Source organism: Archocentrus centrarchus, chromosome 22 (genome assembly GCF_007364275.1).
Source record: "Archocentrus centrarchus isolate MPI-CPG fArcCen1 chromosome 22, fArcCen1, whole genome shotgun sequence".
NCBI classification, from domain to species: domain Eukaryota; kingdom Metazoa; phylum Chordata; class Actinopteri; order Cichliformes; family Cichlidae; genus Archocentrus; species Archocentrus centrarchus.
This window is the reverse complement of record NC_044367.1, coordinates 25,704,190-25,722,960: the sequence shown is the minus strand read 5'-3', so window position 1 is coordinate 25,722,960 and position 18,771 is coordinate 25,704,190. Positions and strand designations below refer to the sequence as shown.

Here is an 18,771-nt window from a genome sequence, read left to right as displayed (position 1 = left end):
CCTGTGAAGGGAGCAATGAAGGATGGAGTGTTGAGACCATGGGGTACACAGTCTGCCAACCATTTAACATGCCAACAGTGACTACAGAAGAGAAGGTCATAGCCTGGATATGTACTGGCTGCACAAAAGTCTAGAAAAGACTGGGCCTTGGTGTTAGAGGCCAGGTCAGGAGGTCAGTAGATGTGTTCCCATACTGTAGCAACATAACAGGATGTTTAATGTAGAAGACGAATAGATGGTTTTCTACATTCTGTTTTGGCTAGATGAAGCTCCATGAATGTTAAAATGAGGGGAGAGGAACTGGCATCCCAGGGCCAGAAATGGGAGCTGAGGGGATGATTAAACACTGTCATAGAGAAAAGATTATCTGGCAATATTTAGCACACACTATAGAGGTAGGATATCTGGCACAGACATATGGTTTAAAAATCAGACCGTTATCTGATCCAAATATTGGATTGGGGCATCCCTACCACTTATCATATCTTTGTTTGCTAACACAATATATTACTTTTTTGTGCTGTACTCATCTGCAACATATATAAAAAGGAGATGCTTCAAATTTCATCTCATCTGTTGCCACTAAGGCAAAAACAATTCTCCCATGAATTAAGAATGTATTAGTTGAATGTATATGGCTTATAAAAAAGCTATTTTAACACTGTTTTGGAAGGCATACAATTAAAACAGCCATTAAATAGTAATCTGAAAGCGTCAGAGTTAGATCAAAGTCATCACATAAGGAGTTAGATCGGTGGCTGTGAAATAAAGAAAAACACAATATGACTGGACCTTAAGCTCCAGGCATTTTAATTTCCACCTTAAATACATCTCAGCATTTAATCAGCAATGGCTCCACAATGATGAGGTCAAAATGAACAACTTTAGGGTTCATGAATTCTCAATTAGTCTCCTTGTTCCCTTATCAGCCAGAGTGGTTAATGCAACTAGACAGTGGATACAGTAGAAATAAAGAAGTGGATTGTTACACTCACTTTAGTCAGTTTAAGCTTTGAAACAATCTAAAAATGTTGTTGGATTATCTTCCAATGAGAGACAAGGGCCCAGCCTCAGTAAAAGTACCTCCAGGGTGGATGGACCAATGTGAAAAATCACTGTTTTAGGGTTTTCCATAGCTGAAAATGCCACATAGGATCTTTATCATCACAGCAGTGCTGATGGGAAAAGATAAACCACCAGGTCAGCCAGAGCAATGTTTTTCAGAGGTAATTTCATTTCAGAGTAATTCCACTTTCTTGCACTTCCAGCCTGCAGGAACCACAAGCTCTTTCCACAACTTAGGTAGAATTATTGTATACTACTCTGGTGTACTACATCTACCACACCCAGCTGTGATCACGGCTGAGGTCAACACTTACCGAGAATAAATCTCTATGTATGCATGTCCAAATCCATGCACAGGTGTTGTGAAACATGTCTTGTGAATGTGCTGTGTCATTGTGTGGTGCTGGTAAATGGTTGAGTCAAGCCTCCACTTTAGTTCCCAGAGGACAGTTGCAGTAATGTGGTACGTCCTTTTATCAGCCCACTTGCTCTGTTTGTGTGCGTGCAAATAGTTGCCTACATAAGTAGATACTGTGTGCGTGTGTATGTTTGTGCTTCATGAATCCACACTCTGGTACTTCCTGCATCTTCTCCATTAATCTTGCTTTTTTCCAGCCCTTCCTGTACAACAGACACTGCTGATAGTGTTAGATACACAGATTGCAAGTCATGATATCAGGTTCAAAAGGCCACTCCATCAGTTTTAAACCAGAACCCTACTGATTTAATATGGAGAAAAAAAATGTGAAAATCTGTATCCCCCACCATTATATTCTCTTTGCTTATCTCAACTACATCCCTCTACATTTATGGCTTTTATTTTTGCTATTGTTATACAACTCAGTCTCCACACAAGTTAATGTTTGCAAAGCTATATTCGCTGCTCTTACACACCATTCTGACTGGCGCTGCAGATATGTATTAAAATCAACTGTATTACTACAATAACATAAAAAATGTTCCTAAATTCAATAAATTAGTAGAATTCCCAACTGTTATTTCACAAAATGTGTTACAGCAGAAATGAAACATGAGAATGGCACACCCATTCCTAATACCAGAAAGCCTCCTCATCCATGTCCCATGCTCAGGGCCCTTTGACAAATGATGTGTCTTAATAACAGGCCACTGTTATTAAAATAAATGTAGACATGGTTCACATCTGTTACTCTGCTGGATGAGAATATTCATTGCCCAACAAAGCTTATGTCACCATAAAAATGTCTAATGCTGATGCTGATCCCACTGCTCCTCATGTTCAAATAATCAAAACCAAAAGCAAAATATGAGACATCAGCCATGGCTCGCTGTGTGTGGTCTGTGAGTCTGTTTTGTACAAACAGCAAAGGTGCAGATATGGCTATAGAGATAGAAGCTTGCTAAAAGCAGTCTGCTTTTCTGTTTCTAGTTCATAACAGATTGTATTTGTCTGTCCCTGCAATGTTTGTGCACTCAGGAGTTTGTGTGTGCATTTGTGAGAAAGGAGGGTGGCAGCTAGATCAAGCCATTCTGACTGACAAAATGACAGCTCATTATCACAGACAAACAGCCCCTAAGGGTAAGGACACACACACACACACACACACACACACACACACACACACACACACACACACACACACACACACACACACACGCACGCACGCACGCACAGAGAGAGAGAGATAGATAGAGAATCTGGTCTTTCTATTCATTTGATCTAAGCACCAAAAAGAGCCACTGTAATAGTTTCTTGTCAAATTTCATGGCATTTTGAAATATTTAAGTATTTTGTCTCAGATGCCTGTTACCTTTGCTCATATACAAAAGTAGTTTTCCATCACGTCTTCATTTGCTGCTGAACTGCACAAGCCCTGCACCTATGGGGTTATTTTAATTCTGTGATTTGAATGGCTAGCAGCACCACAGCAGCATTTGAATAAACTCGATTTGATTGGTTGGTGCCAAACCCTCCTCATCTTTTCAGTACAAGCAGCGCATGCAAAACGAAGCAACGGATCCACAATTCATTTTGGCAACATATGACATCACCTTTTTCAAACTGAATGAGAAGTGAGAGCGATGCCACATGAAACTATGTGAATCCAGCCTAAAGACTTTCTGAAAAGTCCTAAATGGTCATGTGAACTATGCTTGTCCAATATGGCAAATAACATTCCTTAAAAATGCAGCTCCAACCTGCACTTTTATTGCAACAGTTATTTCTAATCTAACACAAACACACAGCTGAATTCCTCTCCAATCAATATTTTTTAGTCTTGCTGCACTGTACTCCAGCTCTTTTTTCCCCCAAAATAATTAACTGCTCAGCATCCTCCAAGTTTCTGGAAAATGCCTCTAACCATATCAATATCCCTTGGCCAAATATATCAAGTCATCAGATTTTGAAGTGTTTGTTGCAGGGACGCAGCTTGCTGAGCTCAGGTTACTGCCAAGTAGAAAGAGTAAAAAAAAAAAAAAAAAATTAAAAATACAGCCAGCAGCTAGGATTAGCTGGCTGCTATTTATAGTATTTGGTGTAAAAGCTAGCTAAGTGGGATGCAGTGATTTGGAAGTCATTAGTGCTTGTAAAGCAGATGGATAAAACCTCAACTGAAAGCAAAGGCACCCTAAACCAGAGTATTATTCACATCATGTGTGAGTTTCACATGCGATAGTAAAAGAAAACAAATCAGCATGGAACCCTAAACAACACCCAGCACATATAGATGTAAACGAGATTTAACTGTATGCAGAAAATACTATGTTCAGCACTGCACTTTCAGAAAAAGTAAAACTTATACTTTATTAACTTGGACCACCTCAGCACTGATGAAAAAGGGAAGTTTATTTTTTCAGAAACAAAGATTCTTTTAAAACATACTAGCGAAGCTGCCAATATGAATGACTGTTAATTTCATATTACCATGAGGGGAGTTTAATACGACACAATGTGACAGTCTGAAAGGAAAACGCAACAGATAAAATGTTTCTATGGAGAATCACAGCCTCCATCGTTATATTTAAAATCACACTTTAAAGGTCACCTTTTAGATCATTCAACCCAGAGACCTCTTGAAGAATTCAAGTCTAGGTACAGTACAGTACAGTACATGTACAGTGCTGAACCACAAAATGCACCCATTTAGGGGCCTGCTGTGTAGCGTTAATCTGCGTGTGAACAGATGGCATGCACTAACAAGCTAAGCTAAATGTAGCTATTGTTGGCATGAACCAACACTGATCTCTGACTTCCTGATCCCAAGCCTCTTAATTAAATGCAACATTTAATCTACTTGGTTTTTCAATTCTGCATCAAATAAATAAATAATTTAAAAATGAAAACAAAAAGAGACAGAGAAAACAGCCTAACAAAAAACAACAACAATATATCATCACTGAACTCCTGTAAAGCCTCTACAACCTGTTTGTAGTCTTCAAAAGTCCACAAACTATTGGTGCATACTGAGCTGTCCATGGTGCTGCAATTGTCTATAACCTCTACATATGCGGAGCTGTCCACAGTCCTGAAATATCAACAACCTCTACGTAAAGCATGAGCTGTCCATGGTGCTGATATGTCTACAACCTCTATGAGCTCTCCATGGTCTTGGAATATTTACAAGTTGTAGAGTGTGTAAACATTCCAAATATATATATATACATAGACAGAATAAATAGACAGAAAGAAGACAAGGCAATATTAAAATATTGCAATTATTAATATTGTATTAATATTGTTATTGCAATTGTTTTGTTTGCTTTTTTGTTCTTTTTTCTTTTGTGGGGGGGGGGGGGGGGGGGGCTGTGCTGTCCTCCATCTATGGTCTGTTTTAAAGCACCATACTGTACGACCTATATAGTACAGAAACTGTAGCCCTTTATTATACATAGTCCCCTCATATTCTATATCGTGTACTCAGTGTACATGTGAACACCAGCAAAACAATATGTGTGGTCTTAAGTTGCTTTAATATCAAAGATGTTTTTTTTTTATAATCTAGTTTGAAAAGAAGTCACAATAAAATAGTCAATATCTACTTTTTTATTCTGTATTTGTCTGTTTCTTCTCTAATTCAGCTGGTATACTCTATAGGACTGCTCTTGTGACCTATTTTCCTCCACTGACACCTCCTCACTTATTTTCCATAATCTCCATGTGTTGCACAATGATGTAAATGGAATTCTATATATGTAAACCAATGGGAACATGGCATGCATCTGATCTCTCAAAAGGTCTAACACAGCATGAAGTTCTTGTTATCTGCAAGCTCCACCTTTTACTACCAGCATCTTGAAAAGGCAGGAATGGTCTTAATGATTTTAACTCTTATCTCACTTTACAAATTAACTGCAAAAGCACTCATTTATGGCAACGGTCTCGGGAAAATGTTTCCAAAAGGACGCAGGACAGACATAAATGTCACATGTAAAAAAAATACACACAGTGTTGGCCCAGCAATGCAGTGTTGTGTACTACAACAGCTGTCTTTTCGGAATCCACCCTGATGAAAGCATTTACACAGAAAGGGAGATGAGGCTGTGGAATAATTAACCACTTTAAACAGTCCTATCCTATTCTTTCAACGCAGTGTATGTAAGTGTTCTCAAATGTTGTCTTTGGCAGTGGATTGTGGTGCCTGTTAAATGCCAAGTATTTGGTGTTGTTTGTTCACCTTCTGGCTACTCATTTCATGATTTTATACTAAGTCAGTGCATTTCTTTTTACATGTGAGTCTATTTTTGGACAACTAGAATAAAACTGTGTACATACAGCACAGTCTGCTGCACCACCGCAAAAGCCTCTAATCAACCAAAACATATCATTATCCTTTTCTGTGTTTTTGATGTACATACTGTTGTTGAAAAAAGTCCTACAGTCATAAAAAATACTTTAAAGATGAACTAAATGTCAATACTTTTTCATTTAAGACACTGATGTGAGACTTCTGCACAGTGGACATGACAACAATCACAACATACAAATGCAAATTGTATGCATGCAAAAAAAACAAGAACAGACTGCACACATTATCAGAATGCTTTGTTATCAGAGGCTGAGGACTCACAGCCATCTACAGTTGCACAAACTCAGCAAGTCTGTCAGCTGTTCTGTAGGCGGACAGTGAGGTTGGAAATTGTAAGCGCTCTTTGAAAAGTCATTAAGTGCAGGTAATATCTGACTGAATTTACACTAAAAATGACTTCCAACATGCTATAGGTCAGATAATGTTATTAAACATGTGTTATTGTAGTTTTTCAATACCTGTGCCCCAGTCTTAACCTGCTATCCTTCTCTGCAAAGGGAATTTCATAATATTTCAAAATGGAAATGCTACAAAGCATTCTGATTTATAAAAGGCTCCACATATTTCACCTTTGGGATTTGTTCAGAAGAGTGACTAAACTGCAGGACTGTGTGAACCTAAAGCTGTGTTTTATGGAGTGTGCTGCAATGTTTATAATTAGTCTTGTGTTGACAGTAAAAACTGGTTATGCACAAGTTAAAAAGCTTCTGCTGCAGCTGAATTAAGAATTTCTCTTGGTTTATTTGAATTGAAGCTGCATGTGCTAATAAGTTCATTTATGTAGTCTATTAGTCAAACTAATTAGTCATGCATTTACACTGGGTAATGCACTTTATCGCTAACTTTGTCATACACATCAGGTTTATGGAGGCAATCTGTTGAAAATGCAGTTTCTAGTTTTGATCTAGAATATGCACAGAACCAGAATCCATGAGGCTGAGACAATGAAAACTAGGTCAGGAGTAAGAGCTTAGGGTTCACAAAAGTCAACTGACCATAAATGCTGCTCTTTAACTTAAGCAGCAGAAAGCCATTTAAAATGTCCACTTAGTGCAGCCACACCCACTGCACAACAACATATTTCTCCAAACAAAAAAGTTAGAATTTGATTGTTTTTACAGTTTTGAATTGCAGAGATATACCTGTGATAAATGAAAGAAAAGGTCTGAAAACTGGGAGTGTGGGTGGTCCAATGAAAGTTAAATGACAGATTTAAGAGTCCTTAAGATTAAAGGTGATTAACAAGTTGGGAAATAACACTTAAAGTCAGTGGGTTTCCTATTATTATTTTAGTCTTTAGACTCAGCAGTAGTGTTCTCATCTACTCCAGCCTGATTTCAGCAATCTTGATTGTAACAATCTTGAAAAAAAGTATAAGAATGACTTACTTCTACTACTACCCAACAGTTAATAGTTTAAAGCTCTTTAAAAAAAACAAAACAAAAAAAAAAACAAAATCACATTTTGTACCCAACAAATTTTTGCCTAACTTATAATCTGCAGACTTGTGAAGATGTGAGAGGAAGCACCAAGCAGACAAACTTTCTTTTAATACAGGCATAAACTAAAAAGTTCAGGAAACACTGATTTAAAGTGTTTTACACAACAGAACTTCATTTACTTCTTATTCCTAATTTTTGAGACTGAGGCTAGATTTACTAAAAATCTGCACCAGTGCAAAGACATCTATGAAGCTAAAAAGCTGACAGCATTTACTAATGAGGTGCAGTAATTTTGTGGTTGGGCTTGTTGCATATGTATTGGTCAGACTTTCCCTTTCAGTAAACAAAATTTTGGTTGAAGAGCGTTTAAATGAATCACCCAAATACAATTCACTAAATTTGTGGTGCACAATTTAAGGTAAATTGTGCTGAATTTAATACTGAAAAGAAAAAAAAAAAAATCTTATTTTGCACTTGATGCCATTTGTGATGAGAGGGGGGAAATCCCAGAACCTGAAAACAAGACGCATACACAGATGTGTCTTATTTTCCAGGGAGCTGAATTACATTTTACAGTGAGTTGGGTCTGCAGGGTTTCACGTCTTTAGTCACATTTCTACACAGAGATGGCTACACAATGAAAACATCTCTGCACGCCTTTTCCTAGCAGTGTGCAAACAGAGCACAAAGAGCCACTGCATACTAAACTGAAACATCTGTAAAACTGCAGCAATTTGAAGTTTATTAGATTAATTTCTGAATTTTTAATGAGTACACGCATGCAATGCACACAGTAACAGTAATACATGGATGGGTCAGGATCTGATGGTAATTGTTGTTTTTGGAAAACGAGTTTGTAATAATGCAGCCCTCCTCTGGATACGTCTTGAGCTCCTCCTGCACTGACAGATTTACCCCGAGACCACCAACATTTATCAACGCACAGCCCGCAGCAATTTGTAACAGAGTTTGCACTTAAAATCAAAAACATATCAATTCTCCTTTAGCTGCCTCTGTACATTTGAGTTGTCGTGCTGTTTCCAGATATAAACACGTGTCAAACCTGCACTGACACTGTATTAGTTTGGTTCCCTCATCAGGTCTGCTCATTTTTGACCCATTAATCTGTGCCGCTCTTGAGAGAATGCTGGTCATTGCTGAAATGAACTGGCTGTGTCCTTGTTTATAAATTAGCCTATTTTAAGTAAATCACAACTTTGCACTCCCATGGGCGCATTTTTACGATTTGCCCCACTTAATAAATCTGGCCTGTAGTTTGATGTGAATATCTTTTTAATCAACCTATACTTTATGCATATGTGTCACTCACCATAGTGTATAGACTGACATATATATAGACAGGGTAGCAATGCTGTAGGGACTGAGCCAGAAATCTGTATTGTGTCACATTCCGTTATCTGTGCTGCACACAGCTCATTATCGCCCAACATGCCTCACATCTGTCATGTCACACACACCTCACGCTCACATCATCATGTGCACACAGCCAAACACACACCCAGACATCCTCCCCACCAGCTTCCTAAAGCAGGATGTAGTGTCATCATGGGTGATTGTGAAGCAGCAGGTGTGTGGAAAAAGGTGGCGTGGGGAGGGGTGGGGCGGCTAATGTGGGTGTGAACGTTATGTAACTTAGAAAGAAAAGAAAGACAGAGACTATCAGAGAATAAAAATGTATATTACTACAAACAAAGACTGTGTATTACAGCTAATGACCCAAATTTACAAATTTATACAAATCAGTTCTACAATAATTAAAGACTTTGTAATGGGTTTCAATCAGGATCTTAACTAAAGCTAACAGTCAGCCAGACTAATCCCGCCTTACAGGGACAGGCTATTAATTAAGTAACTTAGTAGCTCAAATACACTTTAGCAGTACTAGTGTATGTGCTAGCAAAACAATCTCATTATTTCTGAATATTTGTTACACCTACCAGTATTTTGGTTGGTATGTGGATGAAGAAAGAACACATAAGAACACATTCTGTGAGATTGTTTTTATTTATAGATTTGCTATTGTTTATAAGCAAATGCAGCAGTGAATGTCTGTATGTAACAGCTTTAAAGGTACATTTCTGAATTCAAATAGAAACTACTGCATGGGGTTTAATATTTATGTAATATGTATAATATCCTTGAAACCTGTGAAAAGCCAGCTGGATGCATTTGTGGCTTAGGCCAGAGTAACAAAGGCCACAAGAGTTTGGTGAGATAAACGGCCTTCTTCGGCTGCTCTGTGCAGTCTCTGCAAGTCAAGGTGAAACTGGGAGTTATTTGTATAACAGTTCAGTTAATGGTCGCATATACACATGCACAATGAAGAGCCAAGATCAAACCATGAGGCACACCACTGCTGATTTCAAATACATACTTCAATTCTCCTAATTAAATTTGACTCATAGGCTGTAAGAAAAAAGAAAAAAAAAAAAAACACTCACCAAAAAAAGAACTACTTCATTATGTTTATTAAAGGACAAAAAGACACATTTCAGCAATAAGCTGTCACCAGCATAGTTTAATATACAGAATATATAAAAGCCAGATGAGATTCCAACACCAAATCAGAAAGAAGAGCTCTGATCACATGATAAAAAAGCAAAGGATCTAAACCAATCAACAAACAGTGACACTGACCTGTCGGATCAGCGTTATAAGAACCACTTAAGATCTATTGAGCGAAGTTTAGCTTACATCTTTGGTTTATGAGAGAAAATTTGTTACAATGCTGGAAGTCATTTAATATGTTATTTTTCACACAATATTTTGATAACATAGGATAAAAAAAATTCATCTCAGTACAGGTTCACAGCTGCTTGCGTTTCACTGTAAGAAACAAGCCCTGCGTATGTCACTGGCCACATCGTCTGACGGCTCTGAGCTGTCAGTCATTTGTGTTTCTGTTCATAGTTTGGTGAAAACCAGAGAGAAGAATTGGCTTTTTTTTTTGTTTGGTCCTCTAGACTGACGGCATTTTAAGGACATGTTGTTTCACTCAATAATGACCACACAATCATGCACACATAATTTCAGACAGCTGCAGAAGCATTCCAGATGTCACATCGTCAGGCCAGCTCCCTATAAGGCCTGCCTCTCCTCTGCTAATAGGAAATGTTCCCTAACATCTGTGGTCTCCATCCTGCTCTCTCTCTCTCTTGCTATCTCTCCTGCTCTCTCTGTCTGTCTCTGAGCAGTAAAATAAATTGAATTAGAGCTCCACCACCCACTCTGCAGGATCCTGCAGCCCTCTGTCAGATAGCTAAACAGAGAGAGGAAAGAGAGAGGGAAAAAGTTGCAGACAGATAAACAGAGGGCAAAAAAAAACGGGCATAATAAAAATCCCCCTGCCTTTATAAAGAAAGAACAACCTTACAACCTCTTTATTCTGCTGTACTACAGCATGATAAAGCCTTTGGGGTTACGGTAATGCATGGTAAAGAATAATGAGAAAGAAGAGGAAAATAGACACCAAAAGAGATGCTTTTGCTACACACGAGGGAATTTCATAGATAGCAGAACACAAATAAGCAAAAGCCAAGGCTTACAAGCCAGAGATGTTTATCCTTAGGTCCTTTACTATTTAAAATGATATTAATTTGACACTGATGCAAGCAGGGTAAGTCAAATGTCAGCAACTGTTCTAGAGTAGCTTTAATAGAACCTCTTTCTTCCAAGTCTTTCTTTGCAAAAAATATAAATTCAGTCTGTAACACACATGCAGTACCATTCATCCCAAACCTAATGGCATGGCAAACCACTCCTTTTAGGCATAAATAGGAAGCTAACATAACTAAAATGTACTGAAAATCACCAGTTTCTCTCCCCCTCTCATTCACCCACACTCTTTTTCTAGAGCAGGGGATGCATTTGCATAATGCCTCTATATCCACGGGCCATTAGCACCAGCATGAGTGGCTCGTGTGCATAAATTTATTGCCTTGATCAATCAATGCAAGCTACTGTACCAGTACAAACCGGCAAAACTCCAATCCAGCCAGAGACAGAGCCGTGGGGAAGAGAGAGGAAGAAAACACGAAGCAAGGTTAATGTTGACATGTCAAACTCAGACTCTCATTGGAGCAGATTTGGTTAAATTAGTAAAATTTCTATTGAAGTAATAAATTATGAAAAGGACCCAAATGAACCTTTTTAAAGGGCATCTGCAGATAGGAATTTTTTTTTTTTTTCTGGAATGATCAACTTGCTCAGAACAACAACACAAACTTTGCAAAACCATATACTGTGATAAACTGCATTATGAGGAACATTTTTCTTAAGGCATTTCTGTATTTCATACATTATAATGCAGGAATGAGTCTCAGCCAAGGGACCAAGCAAAATGCCAGCCCCAAAATGCTTTTTTTTTTTTTTTATACAAATGCTTCCTGTGGGCTGGAGGGATATTAAACCATCCAGCTACAGACTGTCAAAAATGATATGCAAAACAAACATGAAACCTAAATTATTTTTTTGAAAAGCTATATGAACGGAAGTAGGAATAGACAACCATGTTTACATAGAGTGGACTCTACTCAAGACAGGGTCAATGTGTGTAAGGCTTGCGGTTATAGCAGTTTTCTTCTGTTATGTAAACATATTTACCATCATACTGCAGACTTCTTATCTTTGTAGACGCCATAATTCCTGCTCTGAAAACACATTCACAGCAGCAGAGCTGCTCTTGACATGAGGCCAGCACAAAATTTGCCTCACTGATGCAGAGTCAAGAGCAGCACAATGGATTAAAAATGCAGGAGCCCTTCAAATTAATAAATGGATACAATTTCAAGTTGTTTAGACATTTTTTTTTTAAACACACGCACACATAACTGACTGATTGATATATGTCATTTAGTGACGTCTCTCTCGTTCTCTCTCTCTCTCTCTCACACACACACACACACACACACACACACACACACACACACACACAAACTCCTACCATTACTTGAAACTCACAGACGACGGAGAAATAAGCTACATTTTTGCAATCGAGTTCAATTTGGTGCGAACAAGGTGCGGGTAGGGTTTAATTGCTTTGCGCACGCGCACAGACGCTGATGCATGAATGTATACATTTTGGGGCATACAAGCAGCCACAGGAACACACACACAACTCTGTGCAATCAGGTACAGGTGAGGCGTGCGGCGTACAAAAAGGGGTTGCTGAGGTGCAGTGTTTTGTACATGTGTGCTTTAATAACCGCTGCATGGACATCTAAATGGGCTTCTGCTTGTTGGAGAAGCACGTTGCGCGCACGTTCAAGTTTTACGTTCTTTCTGCCTGGGCTCGCGGGATCGGGCACGCGCGCGCGCGCACACACACACACACACACACACACACACACACACACACAGACACAGACAGAGTGCCTGAAATGTAGGATTTACCTCTGGGTGCACAGACCACGGACACACACAGCATTTCTAACTTACACCAGGTTCAATTTTGACCTTGCAATGTTCTCAACGGTGGTTTCCTTTAATGCACTGGCACCTTCTCTGTGCCCCCCAGCCACCCACCCAGCGCTATCAAACTACACCCCCTCTGCCTCCTTCCCGCAGCATATCAGCATCCAGAATAAATGTCAGTGAACGGGAGTCTAGAAATAACTCTTTTACCCCTCAACAGACGACCATTCCCCTTCTCCAGCAGACGCAGACCGAGAAGAAAGAGTTGGAGACATAGGTGGCTGAACAGACAGGGGAGGAGAAACCCGAGCCTTCATTTTGTGTGTAAAACAAGAAAAATAAGAGTTTAAACTTTACCTCGTTGCAGGTTACGTTTTCTTCGTTCACCGGCCGTCAGCGCGCAATTATTTCTCCAAATCCCATTATTGCGATGGTAGTGGCAATTGTAGTTGTAATTCCACACAAATAGGTTCCAAATAAGAAAATATGCCCCATATATGTATATATCGTTGTAAATGTGTGTAATATCCTTTAGGTGCCTGTAAATTCCGTTTAGGTTTATAGTTCAATCCTGTCTTCCGGAGGGGTGCGTCCGTTTTGCATTCTCACAGCGCCCGACGACTACATCCTTTTTTCCTCCCTCCTCTCTCTTTCACACTCTCCCCAGTCTTCTTCTCTCCCGGTTTCATCCCTCCATCCGCTTGGTAAGGGAAGAAGCCCATCCGAGAGAAAACTGGAATGATTCTCTTAGCCCACCTCCCGTCTCCTTCCTTTTCTTTCTTCTTTTTTCTCTTCTATTTCTCGCCTCTTCTTGCCCTCCTTCTCCTCCCTCTTTCACCTAGGGCAGGTAAAACAGGAAGAATTCCGCTGCAAGGCAGAAAATATCCCAGGTAAAAAAAATAAATAAAAAATGTGGAAAAACTCAAATTAATCCATCAAATTTCCGTGTGTTAGGGAGAGTTTGTTGGTTGCCGCACACGGTTAACAAAAATCCTCACCAGCACCTTTTCTGGTTTGTTAGAGGAGCTTTTAAATAACGAATTTTTTTTAACACCCGCTCCCTCCCGTTCTCTTTCTCGCTGTCCTCTCTCTCTGTCTCCGAGTCTCTCTTCACGTCGCTCACCCTCCGGTAACTCTCTGGGTCTCCTCTGCAGTCAGGAGTTAAAGAGAAGAGGAAATTGTATAAAAGGGAAGAAAATAAAACAGAATAAAAGATCAGTAACGTCCCAGCAAAGCTGCCGGCCGGTGACTCTCTCACTGACAGCTTTACCTGATTCGCGGTCCTCTGCAGGTCGCTGCTCTGTTACAGTTAATCCCCATCGCGCAGCGGCAACAACAAGTGCCATGTTTCACACGACAGAAGAACCTGGCTTCCTCAAACGGATTTCACAATAAAACATCTGATGCGCGCTTTGTCACTAATCCGTTCGGCGCGAATGTGTGGACTGCTGTAAATTTCTAAAAACAAACCAAGAAAAAACAAAAACAAAAAACTATTCTTTGGATGGTAATTTGCCCCCCCCCCCCCAAAAAAAAATGCCATAAATGACAAATATGGTAGAATAAAGTAGTCATATTAAAATGCTTAAGACGTTCCTTAAATGTCTGATTGTCACCTTCTGCCCATACAACGGTCCTGTGTATCCATGATCTCATATGAACCTGAATTCTCCTACTGAACACTTTAGGCTGGGGTGGGCAACTAATTTCCCCAAAGGTCCACATGAGAAACTGGGACTGCTGTGGTGCTCCAATAAGCTTATAAAGTATAAATATAAAGTGTCAAATAAGCTTATAAAGCAATAAATTAATATTAATTAATACTATATCATTATTATATTATAGCAGTCCCTGTTTTTTTCATGAGACTCCTTGGGAAAATGAATTGCCCACCCCTGCTTTAAGGGGACTGCAGCCAACACAATGCAGATGGTGTTTGTACCAAAAGCATAAAGGTGACCCGGGGTTACTTTTGCCAAAGTGGGTCAATTCCCAAATGCATTGAATCAGTTACACTAAAATACGAGTTAAATGTGGTCAAACTTGAACATGTGTAATATGTTGTACACGTTCTACTGTGAATCTAGTTAATTTAGCTGTGCACTAAAAATACCAATTTAAGACTGAACAAGAGAGGTAGATAGGTGGGGTGGTGATAAACTGTAACCTAGATTATAATCTACGTTTCAGTTTAGCACCACCCCATATAGAGATATAAGCAATGGGGCTTTAATTTTGAAGTCCAAATTACCTTACTTCCGGACTCCCCACTGGTAACGCTGTGGCATTTTACACTACTGACAACACGGTGCGTGGAAGTTGTTCTTTGAAGCACATTTTCATTCCATGCATGGAGCACGCTGCTACCTTCACCCTGAGCTGAAGATGTACCCACAAACCTCTGCTGTCTCTGCCCCCCTCGTCATTATTCATAATGATCATTAATCTCTTCCACCCCATTTGGAATTCTACAGTACTCTAAACATCAAATTTTCATCACCTGTCATTTTGTCATCCAAATCATCCTCTTCTTGTCTCTCTGTCTCTATCTGAGAGAGGGTTATGGCTTAAAGAGAAGACGGAGAGTGAGTAAGCAAATGACCCCCCCTCCCTGATGCAAAACAACACTATAAAAGAAGGAGGGGGGGTGAAAGAAGGGGCTGCTGGCAGAGCTAAGGGAATTTATCCAGTCTGATGGGAATGTTTTTTGTTTTTGTTTGTTTGGTTTTCATGTATGAGACAAGTGGATATCTGGTCTGGGAACATGACCCAGACTGCAAAGCGTCACATACCTTAAATATTAAAATTCTTGAGGTTTGGTTGCAGGGATGTCAGATTCAGCTGTTCACAGGGGAGTTGCTCAGATCTGTGGGGTCTTATCAGCTCTCCATTCCATAAAAGACAAAATTTAAGATACGGGTTTTCTGCAGGACGCTGATAAGACTCGTGGTGGTCTCTTGAATCAGAGACTGGGTGGTCTATGGTTTGGATTGCTGGAGCAGAAAGGAAATTCAAAAAGGGGGAGCATTTCAAGTTTTGTGTATTGGTTTATAATATAGTCAAGCTTCTGTTGTGTTATAATTTCTGACTGATGGCTTGTCTCATTTTGTAAGCATTAATGTTTTCATTAATCAGTGGGCTGGACGGTCTAAATCATCAGCAGGGTTGCTGGGTTAGCTACCTTAAAGGCATGTTGCCTGTTAACGTGGCTACGGAGTCTCTACTGGCCACGCTAACTTTGCATTATTTATCTCTGGGTAAATGAGAAATAACAACATGGTGTGCAAAGGTGTGTTCTTCCATGTGATTTAGCACCTCATCTCTTGACTCTGCTTTCAGTACATACAGTTAACCACTGACAAATTTGATTGATGCAAAACAGTCACAACACCAAAATGATTCTTTAACACGGTCAAAGAAAAAGATTTGGAAAACTCTTATAAAAGAGCACTGCCGTATGCTTAAAAAAAAAAAAAAAAACTGAATTAAAGTGTCCTGTTGGATGGAGATTATATTTGAGAGATTAAATAAGGTAATTTTTTCTTAATAACTCAAATAACATGTAAATTGTGCTACATGTCCCTCCAGAATGTCACCTTAATGGACCTAAATGTTTACTGCTACATGTGTGACCTCAGTCCCGCAGAATGACAATAAATGGACAAAGTGTAACCTTCAGGCTACTGCTGCTGCCAATCAGTTTATTGATTGGCTCTTAACAGATGTTAAAATCAGTGCGACATTGTCAGGTGGCTGATGGGATAGCTCCCCGCTGAATCACAATCTATTTGTTAGCCGAGACTCCACAAATGTGGGAAATCACCAATCGATTAGACACTCGAAACCTAATCAGACTCATCTGCTACACTGTTTTTTAAATCATGTTGATTATCTGTTCATTCAGTGATGTAATAAATCCCGAAATGGTACTTTGTTGTGGTTAGGTTCATTTTATGAGTCCAGTAAAATGAATGTTAATGTTTTCAAATAAATTTCCTGTTCAATTTTGTACAAGCATATTATATACAAACATTTATGCTCCCGCAGGATGCGTCATAGTGGCTTTAGTAATCCTTTGGCAGCTCTCGATGATGGTGAAGTTGTCACTTATTTTTACTAATCAATATGGAATATGGTTGATTTGAATTCAGGTAAAGTAGGACAATTTTTAGAGCTTTTTTTTAAATTTTCATTTGAAACCAAAAATCAGTCTTACCTGCATTTTATATCATATATAATAAGGGCTTGTTCTTAACAAGCACAGTGGCACAAGTGCTCACTGATCGATCCTCTTGGTACTCTGAGCCCATAAAAGCAGAGACTTCCAGTGGTGTTGATCAGTGCATTGATTGTATGATCATCTGGGGACCGTGTTGGAAACAGTGGTAAGACGGAAATAATTGGATGGCTAGATAAAAAATCCGCTCAGTGAGACTTGGATCAGTGATCACAGAGGTAGACATCCAGTAACCGATTGAAGATAAGGTCTGATGTGGTGTAAGGTTGTGTAAAGTTGTGGTTCAGTGATATTTGTATTATCACTTCAGAACATTTGCTTTACAGAAATAGCCTTTTAGAGCAGTCTGAAGCTGTTATAACATCCAGAAATTATCGCTGTTCCAGAACTTGTAGTTGTCAGATCGGACTCTTTAGAAATAAATCTTATTAATTCTCTTCACTTACCAGAACATGACTGGGTCAGAAAATATTTTCATAGAATTGGCTGCAACTGAAGCTACAAAAATCCCCAGGCCGAGCAGTGTGTGTGTGTCATCCTCCATCCACTGAGGCAAAACCTGAAGATGGGAGCACAAAGGCACTGTCACTATCAACATAAGCTGCTGAAGCTTTAGTCTTCTGTCACTATGGATCAAGCTATTGATTAGCTGTTATGGCTATTGCAGATGGCAGCAGGTAATATTGACTGCAATCCCTTTGCGCACAGATGAGTGGTCAGGGATGTAGGCCTACTTACTCAGCAGTGACTCAATCCAGGAATTTTTCCTCTGAATCTTTTATACATTTTTTTCCTTTAATAATAACAAAACAAAACAAAACAAGAACACTTAGAGCATGTAAATGTTTAGATGAACAATTCTGGCCTCACTGCTCCAGCTATTAGCAAACAAGGACATACACTAATATGCACCACTGGAAGATTCAATTTCTAGATTTATGAACAAACTTTAAAAGTAATTTATCATGAGCTACTCCACTATATAAGTTAGCTAGTAAAAATACATAAATCACAAAGCGTGTGTGTTGTTGTAGCATGTGTGTCATGGGGAAAAAGAAGGTTTGCATCTCAGCAGCTTTCAGCTTTCTGCCTTTTATGACTTTTTATAAGACAGAAAACTTTGATCAGTTTTGTGGCTTTTGCAGGAAGTTGTTTCTTTACTGCACATAAAATACCGAAAATCAAGCAGTGGTGGTATTTGTGTGAGCACGCTTGTCATCGATTGTAAATGATATTTTGTAGGCATACAATGTACACACCCAATAAAAGAAGACAGACTGTATCGGGAGAGTGGCATTTCATCCAGAAAAGATGATTACAGTAGGAGGAAAATGGGAGGGGAGGATCACGAGGGCAGACGCTGGTAGACGAATCAAATGAAAGTCTAATGTTCCTGCCTGCTGCAGGTTTGGTGTCATATCTAAGCACATCTTAAGCTATAGTGGTTCAGGGAAGTGGTTCTTAAGCTCAGGAGGACTGATAACATGGATTTTATGATCATCTTTACCCTAGGATACTTTTGGAATCAGAGCTCTGAAATTTTCAGCAATTTGAAAAGTTAAACAACATTTTATCCCCACTATAATCACAAGTGACTATCCTACGATGAAGAAAATACAATTAGAGCCTGTATATGGAAGGGAAATATGATGAGCGGCAGCAGGACTTATGTTACATTTAGGTCTTATGAAATTACTTATCAGGCTATAGCTGATTTTTTTTTTTTTGTGAGTGATAAAGGTGGCTACGCAGCATAACATTGATGTAATACAGCTCACGTCTGAATATGCTGGCAAGCATTCTGCAG

General features: G+C 39.2%; 1 protein-coding gene across 2 annotated transcripts in view; it reads right to left on the bottom strand.

The window, feature by feature from the left end:
* lrfn5a (leucine rich repeat and fibronectin type III domain containing 5a) overlaps positions 1-13,990 on the bottom strand; it is a 108,456-nt gene extending 94,466 nt beyond the window's left edge. The window contains exon 1 of one of the 2 annotated variants that reach the window (XM_030719430.1): positions 13,085-13,990. The gene's annotated coding sequence lies outside the window, so the exon portion shown is untranslated. The remainder of the gene's footprint in view (positions 1-13,084) is intronic. The other variant, XM_030719431.1, reaches the window with a different exon arrangement.
* Between the last annotated feature and the right edge of the window lie 4,781 nt (positions 13,991-18,771).